Source organism: Macrobrachium nipponense, chromosome 30 (genome assembly GCF_015104395.2).
Source record: "Macrobrachium nipponense isolate FS-2020 chromosome 30, ASM1510439v2, whole genome shotgun sequence".
Lineage (NCBI taxonomy): Eukaryota > Metazoa > Arthropoda > Malacostraca > Decapoda > Palaemonidae > Macrobrachium > Macrobrachium nipponense.
In genome coordinates, this window is record NC_087218.1 from 53,298,723 (window position 1) to 53,311,222 (window position 12,500).

Sequence of the window (12,500 nt, forward strand, 5' to 3'; positions counted from 1 at the left end):
AGAAGCCCACTGACTTGAAATTCAAGCTTCCAAAGATATGGTGTTCATGAGGAACAAGTAAGAGGAGGTAAAGGGAAATACTAACACATATCAACACATACATATCAGAGAACATTTAAATTTCAAAACTAACAAGAAAAGTCGACGAAAGCACAAGAGGACGATTGAGGAGCGAAGGGGAAAAATAAGAGAAAGAGAAAGAGAAGACAAGAAGAAAGGTATGAGTTAGAAATAAAAAAAAAAATAAAGAGGAATCTTTCCCTCTATTATTCTAATGACCTCGCACCTGCCATCAATCACCTGCCAGCCATTGTATCCCCGCGGGTCACGACCCAATGTGGATGACATCGCATCCACCCACCTGCAGGGGGACTTGGCGAAAGAAAACTGACACACGAGCGTAATAATGAAGCATGGCGCTAGGGCTTGCGGCTACTGATCGCCTCGGTATTCTACTAAAATGGCTTCAGTTTCATCCGTGTCCGCCCTTTGGAGGCCAGAGCAGATATGAATGATGCTATGCAGGGAAAAATGGATAAACACAGTTGATAGAGAGAGTGAGAGAGAGGAGGGGGGGGGGAAGTAAATCTATAAACAGCTAAGACAGGAAATGGACAATTCTTTTCAGGGAGAGAGAGAGAGAGAGTAAATCTATATTTAAAATTAGATGCTGAGACAGGTAATATGAGAGAGAGAGAGAGAGAGAAAAGAGAGAGAGAGAGAGAGAGAGAGAGATAGTATCTATATTTAAACTTAGAAGCTAATCCATATTTAAACATAAAAGCTGAGACGGGAAATGAAGGACAATTCTGCTTAGAGTGAGAGAGAGAGTAAATCTATATTTAAAATTAGATGCTGAGTCAGGTAATATGAGAGAGAGAGAGAGAGATAGTATCTATATTTAAACTTAGAAGCTAATCCATATTTAAACATAAAAGCTGAGACGGGAAATGAAGGACAATTCTGCTTAGAGTGAGAGGAGAGAGAGAGAGAGAGTCTGATTTTGTCAATTGACATTAAGAGAATATCAAACGAAAGAAGATAAATATTCCATACGCGCATACAACAAAAGAGAGAGAGAGAGAGAGAGAGAGAGAGAGAGAGAGAGAGAGAGAGAGAGAGAGAGAGAATATTTCATTATCAACTGACAAACGGTAAATGCAAGGCAGTCATGAGTATCAGACATGAAAACACGCACAAAGAGAGAGAGAGAGAGAGAGAGAGAGAGAGAGAGAGAGAGAGAGACTTATCCCTTTGGCCTTATATATCGCCTTTCTCCTTGTCGCGTTTTCCTTCAGGGATCAGAGGAAATTCACGACAGCGTAACAGCCGAGAGAGGCGAGAAATTCAAGTGTAAATATTTCTTAGCCGCCTCGACAATATTTCATTTCTCTCTGGGAGGAGGAGAATTCTTATCACGGCCTTTCCCAATGAAAACCTATCGCTCCCACCCTCTCTTTGTTCGACGCAATTTATATATCTGAAGCTTTGCGTTAAGAATGCCAAAGTATTCAAAGCGTTCGGGGAATGACTTTGCCTTGGTAAGGAGGAAAAAATGACTTTGCCTTGGCATGAAAACAAAAAAGGAAGAAAATTTGACTTTGGATTTGGGAAAAAATGGAGAAAATGACTTTGGCTGGTATGAAGGGAAAAAACGACTGCTGAAAATATGGGTACAAAAAAGAATGACTTTGGCTTGGTAGAAAGGAAAAAAATTATTTTGCTTTGGTATAAAAAAGAATGACTTTGGCTTGGTAGAAAGGAAAAAAATATCTTTGCCTTGATATGAAGGAAAGAAATGTCTGCTTTGGTATAAAAAAATGACTCTGCCTTGGCATGAAGGAAAAAATGACTTTGCTTTTGTATGAAGGGAAAAAATAATTTTGCCTTGGTATGAAGGAAAAATGACTTTGCCATGGTATGAAGTAAAAATGACTATGCTTTGGTGTAAAAAAGAATGACTTTGCCTTGGTATGGAAGAAAAAAATTACTTTGCCTTGGTATGAAGGAAAAAAAATTACTTTGCCTTGATATGAAGGGAAAAATGACTTTGCCTTGGTAAGACACAAATATGATAATATTCAATATGTTCGGATAATTACTTGCCCTGTTATAAAGAGAAAGTAATTTATTCATATGAAAAATTACTTACCAAATAAAGAACATATATAAATGCATTTGAAAATTATCATTCTTATACTTTAAATTATACCATATAAATAAAAGTCCATTAACTACCAAAAAATATGACCGAGCCTCTGTATGATATACAAACATATTATTATATATGAGATTTTACAAAATAATGAAAAAAACATGAAATCTAACACATAAAATAACAACGCCTTTGCTTGAAATACTTTACTCAACGTAAAATATAATAATCTAAAAATATTAAACAAAATTCAGACAGAATTCCTACCTGTGTATGAAATTATTTAAATGTCTGAAAAATGAAATAGGGGAAAATCGCCTTTATTTAGTAAGAAATTATTCCTTTGCCTGGAACATTACAAAACGTTAGCACAAAAAACATACAATATATTGCAAAAATAGTTCGTTATTTTTTCATAAAAAAATATATATATCTAAAGCCTTACAAAAGAAAATATACCTATAATATAAAATTCAGAAAAATAAACAGAAATTATTCAGCATAATTGAAAATTCAGATTGGCCTTCACAATTTTCCCGTATGAAAGAGCTTCCTTATATTATATAATAATTATTAGCAAACAAAAAAGAAAATAAAAAGTAAAACTGGACATTTACTAAATTCATGAACTATTATCCCCCAAAATGCTGGGTTTCGAAAACGTAAACTTAATGAAATATTCATAATCGTGTCAGTAAATCGTCGAATAAAGTTATCAAACGTAAAACAATATATCAAATACCTCTCTCTCTCTCTCTCTCTCTCTCTCTCTCTCTCTCTCTCTCTCTCTCTCTCTCTCCCTTGTTAGATCCATTCTATTCTGGAGAGTTTTTTTTATCCTTTTTTGTCGTCCTCTTTTCCGAAGCCGTCGACTGAAAATCATAAATCACTTCACTATTCAGCTTGAGAGAGAGAGAGAGAGAAGAGAGAGAGAGAGAGAGAGAGAGAACTATTCGGAATTTCGCAGGAAATAGACTTGAAGGTATCAGGGAAATATAGGCAAATTGCTTTTAAAGTTACGGAGGATTAAGTCGCCAATAAAAACAACAGAGCAGTTTTAGAATGGTCTTTCTTACTTATTGCTGTGTGTTTTTTTTTATATTAACAGTATATCATTCCTGTTTATTGTCAGTCTCGAAAGACATATTGATCTATATATTCCAGAAATATGCCTTTGTTTTGCTAACACCTTGCCATCTATGAGCGCAACTCACTGCGACGCCAAATACTGTAAACAGATATATCGATAAATTCCCATTGCTTTCCACCGCGGCCTCCCCTTTAATCCTTTATGTAAGGAAAAAAGATTTTGTATCCATTTGGAATGCGACCATTCCCTTTACCCGATCCTTTCATCTTTACATATCTGTTTCCCTCACTGCAAGTAAACCGTTTTAGTTTCTTCCATTCATATGGCTGTTTATTCATCCAAGTCATTCATCTCTATAATTACCCAGCATGTCGGGAAATTCTCTTCAATGATTTTTCCATTAAATCAGCCTTCAGAAATTCTCAACTGCTGTCTCTACCGTTGTACATCAGTTTATATAAATCGTTTAGTTTCGATGCATCTGTATAATTTTGATTCAATGTCACCAATACCCTTTGTTCTGAAATAAAACCTACTGAGGCTAGAGGGCTGCAATTTTGTATGTTTGATGATTAGAGGGTTGATGATCAACATACCACTTTGCAACCCTCTAGCCTCATCGGTTTTTAAGATCTGAGGGCGGACGGATAGACAAAGCCGGAAGAATGATTTTATTTTACAGAAAACTAAAATCTGGAAACTTTGTTCACGGTGTTATTGGAGGACATCTTGAAAAGTTTAATGACCGCCAAACGAAAGGGTTCCGCGCAACTTTCTTCTGATCCCTCACCCCCTCCCCAAAACCACCACCCCCCAGAAACTGAATGAAGTTGATATTGGCGTTCAACTCTTTTTCTCTTGTTCCGTGTCACAAAAGTTTTCTACTTTCACCTGATTTTCTCTACTTTTTAGCTGTCTTATAAGAACGATGGATTTTCTTGGCTCTTGGAACCGCGTAACTCTCTTCATCTACTAGTTTTTTTTTTTTTTTTTACTTATATTCGTATACCAAATACTGCACTATCAATTAATTATGGACAATGGTACTGTGCCCAAGAATTTTGGAGTGGAGTGAAAATATATACAGAAACAAGATAATAATCACTGAAATATCACACATACGCACGCACCTCTCTCTCTCTCTCTCTCTCTCTCTCTCTCGTACGCACATTATATATATATATATATATATATAATATATATATATATATATATAATATATATATAATATGATATATATATACATATATTTATATAAATACAATTGTGTGTGCGCGCGTGCGTAGAGAGAAAGAGAGAGAGAGAGAGAGAGAGAGAGAGAGAGAAAGAGAGAGAGAGATTATCCGTATGCTCGTATATATGTACAGAATTAAAATATAATCAGCAAAACGGAGAGACAAAGTACCTATTAAGGCACAAACATTCTTCACCTAGTGACATGCATGGGGTCTGATGGGGAAGGGGGTGGGGGGTGGGGAGAAGTCAGCCCCAGTGCCATCATACCCACCTGGCACTTACCAACAGACAACGGATGAATGGGAGACTAATTAAACCTACTGCGGAGGGGATGTCAAAGCTAATGTAAGCCCTGGTATTATTAGTCGGATCCTTCTTGAGAAAACCCAATTACGGAATCCGTCAGCTCATTAAGACCTGAATGATTCCACAGTACAAGATGGAATTCGGGGCTTTGGTCTCCCGGCGAACGATGATAATAGCCTGGTTTTGAGATATAGCTTATAACGTTGATTATTCCTCTCCGTTACAGATGAAACTGGAAATAATTCTAAACGAATTTCAGAAACGTTAATTATTCTGTTTCTTTATAGATGAAGCTGGAAATAGCCACCTCAAGAGTATTTTTTTTACAGGAAACTAATAAAAAAGGAATTCCTTCGTTGTATTTGTATACCTGCTGTCCATTAAAATGCTAAATTGAAAGCACGTCGTTTAACAACATGATATTCCTAATAGCACGATTCATCTTCTAGTGTTGCCGTAAATATTCCATGTTTTGTCTTTATTTCATAAAGAGGAAACCAATCCTTCAACCACACGTTAGTCCTAAAAGCATGATTCATCTTCTAGTGCTGCTGTAAATATTCCGTGTTTCTTTATATCATAAAGAGAAAAACAATATTTCAACCACACGTTATTCCTAAAAGCACGATCCATCTTCCAGTGCTGCTGTGATTATTCCTTGTTTTCTCTTCCTTTATTTCTAAAAAGAGTAAAACAATCCTTCAACCAACCGGAAATTAATAGAAAACTGAATGACCAAAAGAAAAAATTACAATCTCAAATGTCTCAACAACAACAACAACTGCAAATAACGAGTTGTAACAAAGCTTTGTCCGTCCAAACGACATTGAAGACTATTCAAATCGGACTCCAGAACTTTCAAAGGAGTAAAAATAAGACAAGTCACAAAGGGAATGAGAAACGCATTTTCCGGCAGGAAGTGAATATTGCTTGCAGATGCGTGCAATAAAAGTTACATTTTTCATATCGCATCCCGTTTGGAGAAATTTCGCTTCGAGAATTTCCCTCCGTTTGCGCTGCATAAGTGTGTTTGCAATGCTGATGGGGCTATTCTGATCTGCTCTCTCAATCCTCTCTATTCCATTCTTCTCTCTGGCGTCTTTTCATCACTCTCTCGCGCTTTATAGCGTCTCCCGAGGACAGTTTTCCTTGTCTCTCTTTGTATTTTTTCCTTCTCTCTTCTCAGATGACGATCCTGTTTATCCAGAAGGCCGTCTCTTCTTCTTCTTCTTCTTCTTCTTCTTCTTCTTCTTCCATGTCGCCCACGACCGAAAAACCTCGAGAATAATAACGCGACCTCATATTTGCCCTCTCGTCTGTTTTCGCTTTTAACACATTCCAGTCTTGGTTGCCAATTTGCGAGACAGAAAATGCATCGGTGGAAAATGTCACATATCACCGTGGCATTATGAGGATCGAGTCATCCCTAACGTAGTAAAAACAACATCATATTTACCAATGGCCTCGTGATCATGCCGCTATTTACCTTTGTATTAATAGTTTTTTACTCTTTTTTTTTCTATTGGATCTCTTCTTTCTGTATTTGCCTCTACTTTCTTAAACTTCTTCCTGATGAACACCATATCCTTTGGAAGCTTGAATTTCAATAATAATAATATCACATTTCACCGTGTGTATAAGAACGCCCTCACATAAAATCCAACATTTTAACATAAATACAGGAGACCTATTCGAATTTTTTAGGCTGACAGAACCGCAGACATACAGGTACTGTACCAGCGTAACTATTACAATTCGTCAAATTCTTGTAGTGCCTATGCAGATAATAACTACATCTTGTTGAGCTGCATATATACATAGAAGGAGGTGCTCGAAATATATGATTGCAACTCTCAAATAGTGTTTTATGGACCTTGTATCTTCAAATATATAAATTATATATATATATATATATATATATATATATATATATATATATATATATATATATATATATATATATATATATATATATATATATATATATATATATATATCATTCGAGCTACAAATGTCCTTTAATATCTAATTCGCTCTACCTCGGAATTGATATATTTTCATATTTGTACCGAAGGGGAATTTTTAGTTGATAATAATTTCGTCCCCCCATGGGATCGAACCACCGTCCAGTGGACGGGAAACGAAATCAGAACGGACAGTGACGTTATCGAGTCGGCCAACAGAGAGCCTCTCTGTTGGCCGACTCGATAACGTCACTGTCCGTTCTGATTTCGTTTCCCGTCCACTGGACGGTGGTTCGATCCCATGGGGGGACGAAATTATTATCAACTAAAAATTCCCCTTCGGTACAAATATGAAAATATATCAATTCCGAGGTAGAGCGAATTAGATATTAAAGGACGTTTGTAGCTCGAATGATTTATATGAATCACGGTGATGTGATAAGATATAATATATATATAGTATATATAATACAGATATTATATTATATATATATACATATATATAGTATATATAGATATATAATACTATATATATATATATATATAATATTATATATACAGAGATAGAGAGAGAGAGAGAGAGAGATGAGAGAGAGAGAGAGAGAGAGAGAGAGAGACTACCACCATAAACCATCTTCAACATATTACGATAAAAGATACATACAGAAGAGCGCAGGGGGGATTTCCTGACGACCGAATCTTTCCTCGTGTTTTCTTAAGGGACCGGGTCAAGCCAGGGGAAGGAATTTTCAAATCCCCTCAAACTCCAAAGGATAAGAGAGGAAAGATCTCGGATAATCTCCGTTCAACGCAATCCCAAGTTACACAGACTGTAATATATAAACTTTTGGATCTTGCCTAGATAGTGACCTCCCCCCCCACCCAGGGTTTTTCGGGAGTCGTTATCTAAGACTGATATTTCTTTGGGGTTATGATCTTTTAGATATTGAAAGTCTTTTGTTTATGTTTTCATAGGGGTCACTATCTTAAAGGTCCGAAAAGGATAAGTTCAGGCAAAGTTAAATGGAAAATTTAATGGAAAATATTTCACACGATCTTACATCGACTAAAATAAATTGCCATTAAATATTTTCTAACTAAAGTACTCAACCAATAAAATAATAATATATCCTGGCGCATATTCCCGGACTGTGACTGGGCACGAGATCTTCGTCCTTCCCTGAAAAAAGCGGGACGCCATATCTTAAAAGCTAACCATAGAATCTTCTTGAAAATACACTCAAACCACCAAAATATTATCATCTTGAACTAACCTAACCGTACCCAGGGTAAAGGCAAGAAAAAACCGGGGCTGGTGCAACACTAGCATACATCTCAGGAATTTGCTAACCGGACAGATAGGATTTTGTATCCAATGATTCTTGGTAGCTATTTAAGTGCCATAAACTATTTTCAACTACAGAACTGCATCAAATAATCCATCAGGACTCGGAAAACAATTCAAATGCAGGAATAATGGGAAAAAATTCCTTTAAATACATTTTCCGACGTTTAAAGGTTCATAGTCTTTAGCTCACTTACAAGTTTAAACAATAACACTAAACATAAAATTCAAAAGGGCTTAAAAACTGTTTTAGGCAATAATACGTACTATTCATTTACATACATTTGCAGCCGTTTAAAGGTTTACAAAGTCTTTAGGACACATACAATAATAGGTTTAAACAATAACACTAAACATAAGATTCAAAGGACTTAAAAGAATACCAGAACACTTTAAGCAATAATTGTCGCATAAACGCCTCGAATCGCAACACTGCCAAACGCAAGAGCGAATCCTCTCAGTCAAAATCGAAAGCTCCTACACCATTTAAAGCAACAGAGAGACAATATTTACCATCACGCCGTGGCACGCAGCGAATAAACCCGGGCCAGACCAAAAACAAATTTCCATGTATCCGTCGCTTTTAGCTCGTCAGCGTATGAAAGCAAACTTATGTTATTGAACATCTGATAGCAGGGGCGTGAGAGAGGAGAGGGGATGGGGGTTGGAGGAGGAGCCTACAATACGACACCAGGCTTTCAATGACGGTCCTTTGAAAGGCATACTGCACAAAATACAATCACGGGCCGCTCCCAGAGGCAAAAAAATAAAAGAGAGAGAGAGAGAGAGGCACTGAGGAATTGTGTGTGCACGTGTGGGTGTGTGTGTATGTATATGTTTGAAAGAGATAGAGAGACTCTTACAAGTGTGTCTCTATGTGTGTTTGAGTTAAAGAGAGAGAGAGAGAGAGAGAGAGAGAGAGAGAGAGAGACTTTACGAGTGTGTCCATGTGTGTTTGTGTTAAAGGAAGAGAGAGAGATAGAGAGTGTGTCCATGAGATTTTGTGTTAAAGGAAGAAAGAGAGAGAGTGTGTGTGTGTGTTCATGTGAGTTTATGTTAAAGGAAGAGGAAAAAGAGAGCGAGAGATCAGATGGTGGATGAGAGAGAGAGAGAGAGAGGGATGTTCATTTCTTTGGGAAGCTGAAAGAGGGTAGAGTGTATGGGAAAGGAAACAGAGTGAAAAAGTATGATGAAAATGTGTTTTTGAGACAACATATATATAATATATATATACAGTACATACTATATATATTATATATATCATATATATATATATATATATATATATATATATATATATATATATATATATATAGATATAATATATATATATATATATATTATATATATATTATAATTATTATATATATATATATATAATATATATATAATACTACTTATATATATATAATATATATATTATATTATAATATTATTATTATATATATATTATATATATATATTACAGCCTCTTCACAGTGAAGTGTGAAAACAAAACTTAAAGAGGAGCATTAGCAACACATACCACACAAAACTATCCATCAAGATACTTGTAACGCCAGAGTGCTAGAGAGATCAAAATCATCATCACTACAAATACTTAAGTGTATTGACGTACCGCTGAAATAAACATTCTAGTTCACTTTCCATGAGGACCAAACAATTTGGAATAAAAGACAGAAATAATTCTGAAAGATTTAAATTACAACCACTACTTTTACTAAAGGATGAACAAATACTTGGTGACTGGATCTATGATGGTTCTTGAAAGATTTGAATAGAATAGAATATAGAATTGATGCAAAACGCCAAGCGCAGGGACGTATGAGGTCATTCAGCGCTGAAAAGGGAAATTGATAGTAATAGGTTCGAAAGGTGTAACAGGAGGAAAACCTCAAAGTAGTTCCTCTATGAAACAATTGTTAAGAGAGGATGGAAAGCCAGATGGAAGAAAGAGAATATGAACGGACGTACAGTTAAAGGAATGAAAGACGTTGTAGCCAGGGACCGAAGGAACGCTGCTAAGACCCTTAAGCAATGCCTACAGTGTACCACGTGAGGTACGGGGTTCTTGAAAGTGCATAGTGTCAGTGGAGTCTGGGAAATGTTGCACTGACTATTTGTTGCAACCGATTTAGCATGCCTTTCATACCCTCAAAGCATGCCTTTGATCTTAACCTTCCCAAGAAATCAAAGCTAATCTTCAGAGAGAGAGAGAGAGAGAGAGAGAGAGAGAGAGAGAGAGAGAGGTTGCAACAGGGTACAAGTTCCAGAACAGAAATCATTTCAGAATAAAAAAAAGCGATATTACGTTAGAGAATATGTTTTGTGACATATTTTTATGATTTTTAGTTTTCCGTAAAAGGAAACTATTGAAATGGCTATTTGTCAGTCGTCCGCATTTTTTCTGTCCGCCCTCAGATCTTAAAAACTACTGAGGCTAGAGGGCTGCAAATTGCTATATTAATCAATGACCCTCCAATCATCACACAACCCAAATTGCAGCCCGCTAGCCTCAGTATGGTTTACTTTATTTAAGATTAAAGGTAGCCATGATCGTGTACATGCCACCACAACAACGCAGGCCACCACGGCCGGGTGAGAGTTTCATGGACCGTGGCTGAGAGTACCACACAGCATTATTCCATTGCGCCAAAGAATCTTCGGCTCATTTTTTACTTGTTTTATTTGAGATGGCAAAACCCTTCACTTGAATTCGGTCATTAATCCAAAAAATTTGAAAAGGAACCTAATGCAGTTATATTCAAGTCACAAACAGCAGATTAATACAGTCCAATACCAAATAGTGCAGCAGCTGGACCTTCCATTGAGACAGGACAGAAAGGGTCTACACACAGTAAATGTGGCTAAAACCAGAAAGATCTCTGCAAAGTTAAGCTTTCTGAAACAACAAAATATAAACAAAAGGCCGCCAGAAAGGAACACTTCTCCACGCCAGACTAATCACCTGCAACGCCAGAGCTATGAGGTCCAAGTAATGTATTTCAGTTGCATCACCATAGGAGTTTGCAAAATGGAGACTTAATACACACACAACACTCGCGCGCTTCTCTGAATCACTGGCTACCTCCATTAACTTTGTAATACGCGTCAGCCGTTTCCCTTGGATTCCATAGCGAGGCGATAAGGGGCTCTTTTCAATCACTTCAAAAACAGCGCTGATTGATCTCCGAATATGCAAGGCATTTGAATTTTAGATACGGGTAAATATGCCGATAATACGTGTTCAATCTGGGACGGAGTGAAGGGAGGAGAGGAGTATCAGAGGCGGATAGCTCGTGTCTCTTTTTTTTATTTCTGACGTTTTCGGTCGTTTCATTGCATTTCGCTCTCTCCGACTTCCCTCCGTTCCAATCAGCTGATAAAATCATTTTAGGAAGATGAAAGGGATGACGATGCATTACTGCTGCTTATTTCGAGATAAGAAGATACCACTACGGCAAGCAGTACCTTTTTTTTTTATTTAACTTAACCCTTTATGATGGTTTACTAGTATATTTCACTGCGTTTCGTCCGTAAGTTCGTTTTAATCCGATGCACTTGAACAAATCATTACGAGAGCTGAAGGACGCGTTAAGGTGCTTACTTGTAATCACATACATTCTCTACGGTTGGCCAGTCGATGATCATCTTACATTCTTAATCCTGCTTAAGCAGAGGGGGGAAATAATTCAGTGGTATTGTGATGCACGAGAGAGAGAGAGAGAGAGAGAGAGAGAGAGAGAGAGAGAGAGAGACTAACAAAATTTCATATACGTTAAGGCATAACGCGTTCTGCGAACGATTCATTACTATTATTATTACGTTCACAAATTCACAGAGAGGTCAGTCACTCACACTGACAGAGAGAGAGAGAGAGAGAGAGAGAGAGCTTCTAAGAAAAAAATATCCCCACCAAATATGATAAAGAACGCTTTCCTGTTGACACAACTTCTGGCAAATGATATTTTATTTATGATTTAAATCATCATAGCATTTCCAGCAGATCTGAAAGGCAATATTTCCTGAGGAGTGAAGAAAAGATGTGAAACACGAAAACGCAAGAAGCCTTACCAACAATGCTTAGCTTCCTGGCAGTATTATGAGTTGATGAAAAAAAAAAGCGGTGTGTAAAAACGTCTTACTTTCTGGTCGCAGTATGTTATTTTTTTTTAAAGTGGTGTTATAAAAGCTTACTTTCTGGCAGTATTATAAGTTGCTTTAAAAAAAGTGGTGTGTAATGAAATCTTACTTTCTGGTAGTATATTAAGTTATTTTATTTTTAAAAAAAGTGTTGTAATAAAAGCTTACTTTCTAGAATTATTATAAGTTGCTTTAAAAAAAAACTGGTGTGCAATAAAATCTTACTTTCTGGCAGTATCATAAGTTGCTTTAAAAAAAGTG